The sequence below is a fragment of the Uranotaenia lowii genome, chromosome 2 (genome assembly GCF_029784155.1).
Source record: "Uranotaenia lowii strain MFRU-FL chromosome 2, ASM2978415v1, whole genome shotgun sequence".
NCBI classification, from domain to species: domain Eukaryota; kingdom Metazoa; phylum Arthropoda; class Insecta; order Diptera; family Culicidae; genus Uranotaenia; species Uranotaenia lowii.
The window spans coordinates 107,666,698-107,671,470 of record NC_073692.1 but is presented as its reverse complement, the minus strand read 5'-3'; positions in this window follow the sequence as shown (position 1 = coordinate 107,671,470).

Genomic DNA, 4,773 nt, shown 5'->3' with positions numbered 1-4,773 from the left:
TTTCTCATTTTCTCATTTTCTCATTTTCTCTTTTTTCTCATTTTCTCATTTTCTCATTTTCTCATTTTCTCATTTTCTCATTTTCTCATTTTCTCATTTTCTCATTTTCTCATTTTCTCATTTTCTCATTTTCTCATTTTCTCATTTTCTCATTTTCTCATTTTCTCATTTTCTCATTTTCTCATTTCTTCATTTTCTCATTTTCTCATTTTCTCATTTTCTCATTTTTCTCATTTTCTCATTTTCTCATTTTCTCATTTTCTCATTTTCTCATTTTCTCATTTTCTCATTTTATCATTTTCTCATTTTCTCATTTTCTCATTTTCTCAATTTATTATTTTCTCATTGTCTCATTTTCTCATTTTCTCATTTTCTCATTTCTCATTTTCTCATTTTCTTATTTTCTCATTTGCTCATTTTTTCATTTTCTCATTTTTTCATTTTCTTATTTTCTTATTTTCTCATTTTCTCATTTTCTCATTTTCTCATTTTCTCATTTTCTCATTTTCTTATTTTCTTATTTTCTCATTTTCTCATTTTCTCATTTTCTCATTTTCTTATTTTCTCATTTTCTCATTTTCTCATTTTCTCATTTTCTCATTTTCTCATTTTCTCATTTTCCCATTTTCTCATTTTCTCATTTTCTCATTTTCTCATTTTCTCATTTTCTCATTTTCTCATTTTCTCATTTTCTCATTTTCTCATTTTCTCATTTTCTCATTTTCTCATTTTCTTATTTCTCATTTTCTCATTTTCTCATTTTCTCATTTTCTCATTTTCTCATTTTCTCATTTTCTCATTTTCTCATTTTCTCATTTTCTCATTTTCTCATTTTCTCATTTTCTCATTTTCTCATTTTCTCATTTTCTCATTTTCTCATTTTCTCATTTTCTCATTTTCGCATTTTCTCATTTTCTTCTTTTTCCATTTTCTCATTTTCTCATTTTCTCATTTTCTCATTTTCTCATTTTCTCATTTTCTCATTTCTTCATTTTCTCATTTTCTCATTTTCTCATTTTCTCATTTTCTCATTTTCTCATTTTCTCGTTTTCTCATTTTCTCATTTTCTCATTGTCTCATTTTCTCATTTTCTCATTCCCACATACCCATTTTCTCGTTCTTTCATTCTCTCTCGTTTGTTTTTTTTTATTTTTTCAATCTCAATCCATTCTTTTTTCCCAAATTGACTTCTTTTCATATTATTTCATGTTTTGTTCTCTCCTCCTGTTATTGACATTCTTTTGTTTTCCTATTTTGTCATTCTTTCCCCTCGAATGCTCTCGCTCTTATATTCTTCCAATATATTTTCTTTCATTTTCTCAACCTTGCATTCTATTACCCTCATTTTGTTATCCTTTCTCTTCTTATTTTCATACTCATTTTGTTTCGTTTTTATTTTCATTTCCTGGATTTCAATTTGTAATTATTTTTAATGTTGACATATTTTTGCATTACCAGTTTTATTTGATGATTCTCATTTTTGAATCTCATCTTTTTTTATTTTTGCTTTGATTTCTCGTAGTTTTTATTTCATTGTTTTCTTCATGATGGCCTTATATTTTTCTCAATAATCGTATCCCCTTTTGCCACCTCCGTTTTTTTTAGATATCTTACTTTAATAGTTTATTGTTTAATATTTTTGTCTTTCTGTCTTTAAAATGCTGATTCATCTGTTTAAATTATTGTTGCATTTTTTTAATGTTCTACAAAACTGTTCGTCTTGAATTACCTGAGATTATGTTATAATTATGAAATTTGTTACTTTGGACATAATTTTACCGTGAAAGGAAACGCATTACCATTCACAAATCAAATCCAGAAAATTGTTTGTAAAGCGTTTTTGTGTTCACTTTGATTCCGATCAATATTATGCAAACTCTTCTCATCTATCAACCACCAAACGAAAACGAGCCGCCACGATATCGATCCCCCCGATTGATACGCATCAGCTAGGCGGGAGAAACAGAAAAAAAATCAGCACGATCCGCACGTGCTTATCAGCACGTTTGTTGCCCAACAAGCCATTGATGGTGGAAAATGTTTAATAATGAACCATTTTTCGCTTGTTTTTGTGTCGAGGAAGTGAATGGATATGTTTCCTCATAAACTCAACCAGTCCAAACCCAGACGAGATGTCGGGTCGGAAGAAGATTGATCATGTCCTCGCGCTTCGTTCTCCTCATCAGGCAGCGCAGCGTCGTCGTTATCGTCGTCATCGTTGTTGCTGTTGTTGTTGTCGTCGTCGTCGTTGTCGTGTGTCGTCGCTGCGGGTGTCCCTCACTTGAAAAACGCAATGAAAATTTGCTACATTATTATGGTGCTTGTCTATAAAAAAAACAAGGAACAAAAAAGTTAGACCAAGCGTTTATCATAAGTGATGTTTTTAAAGCGTTCTCAATTGGAGGAAAATCCAATCACTGTGGGTTTTAAGGTTAGTTTGAGGACATAATTGAATAATTTGCCTCTCTAGGTTGAAGTATATTTAAGACCAAAGAAAAATTATGAGCATGTCCAACCCGAAAATTACATTTTAAACCAACTACCCAGAATTATTTGTCAATATTCTCCCACAGTGCTCTAACTGCAGTACCCCTTTTTCCCGTTGGTGAACATCAAGTTTTTGTCGTCGTGCTGTCGCAGCGCGTGTCGCAAGGGCCGTCCGTCGTTGTTTGTTTGATTAAACCATTTAGATGAGGTTGTAATCCTGGTCCGACTGAAGGGATAAGATACAGTGGATGGTGGACGGCGGTATGTTGCATGTTCCGAGATCGACGAGTAGCATAATTAACTCGTTTTTCGCCCATAAATCGTGCTCAAGAGATTTTTATCTAATCAACACTTCGCTGGTGGCGACGCAGTTGCTCTCCGAGACCCAGCAGAGGCTTTTGTAAGTGTTTAAGTGACAGATTTCCAATGACGATAAAAAATAGTTATAGGAAAGGAATGGGTTGTAATTTTGTTACACGTATAATTTCACAATTTTAAACTTTTTATAAATCATGTTATATAGTTTTAGACACAAATTTAGAAAAAATAGAAAAAAAAATATATGTAAAGTCAATCTTTTTCTTGTGGGTACCTTTCTAGTTGCAGAGTTTCAGGGAAAAATAGTCCTGACATTGTGTGAAAACAAAAGATATACAGTAGAACCCCGATTATTCAAGCTCTGGCCTTTCGAGCCTTCGCGTCATCCGAGTCACCACTTTCATATAAAATCCAAGTAAAGTCATTATCATTCATTTCAAGTCATAGTAATTTATCACCTAGATATATTGTTTTGCAATTTAATCCAATCTCTCAACTTGCGAAAAACGTCGTATGCAATACCAAAGAAAAAGATAGGGTTTGTTGAAAGATTTATTGTTATTCGAGGTTTCCTTATTCCATTTCCCCCGACTACCGGGGATAAGCGGGGTTCTGGTTTTATAAAACGAGTTTTAAGTTCGTGCCCTGTTCCTGATTCTGAAGTTCGTGCCCTGATTCATAGACAAAATGTAATGAATTATTTCTGGAAAATGCTTTTTAGCTTTTTTGGAACCCACATCAACATTTTGAGAAAAACAGCCAATTTAAGCAAAGTATCACAATACCATTATCATACCATTACCATACCATTACCATACCATTACCATACCATTACCATACCATTACCATACCATTACCATACCATTACCATACCATTACCATACCATTACCATACCATTACCATACCATTACCATACCATTACCATACCATTACCATACCATTACCATACCATTACCATACCATTACCATACCATTACCATACCATTACCATACCATTACCATACCATTACCATACCATTACCATACCATTACCATACCATTACCATACCATTACCATACCATTACCATACCATTACCATACCATTACCATACCATTACCATACCATTACCATACCATTACCATACCATTACCATACCATTACCATACCATTACCATACCATTACCATACCATTACCATACCATTACCATACCATTACCATACCATTACCATACCATTACCATACCATTACCATACCATTACCATACCATTACACATTCTTTAACTCTAGGTCTACGGAACCCGTCATTTTGACGAGTTTGGCGGTTCGATGGCCAAATTATAAATAAAACCTCGAGATTCTAGGAGAAATATTTATGTAAATGGTAACGGACTTATTTTGGACCGGGTACATATTTTGGACCACCTTGTAGATTTTTGCCAATATTTCTCTCATAAATCATGTTATTCATAAAAATTTTGAACAAATATAGTTAAAGCTACTTCTTATGATTCTAATCACATCTAAAATTTTATTTAAATATGCTGTTAACGGAGAGAAAATCGAAAATTAAGTTTTGATTTTTCACAGTTGGACCGAATCAGGGCCATTTCAGGAGGACGTGCCATTATTGGATCCAACTTTCAGGAGGTTTGCTGCATAGCTGCGATGAATTTTACAAATATAAACATGTTCACAGCTATGATAAAACACGTGAAAACTATTTTGCAAGCTAGAAAAAGCAAAATAACTGGTTTTAATAGTAATTTGACCCATGTCGAAAATAGGTCCTACTTTATTCCTTAGGGACTTATTTTGGACCACTCACCATAACCTGGACATTTAACTTGATGTTAAATGTTCATGAACGTAATAAGACGTTGTTCGACGATATGAAAGAATTATGCACACATTTTCAATCACTCATTATGAATAAAATTTGAAATTTAAGCATGATTTTATTCAATCAGCTCGCCAAAGCCCAAACT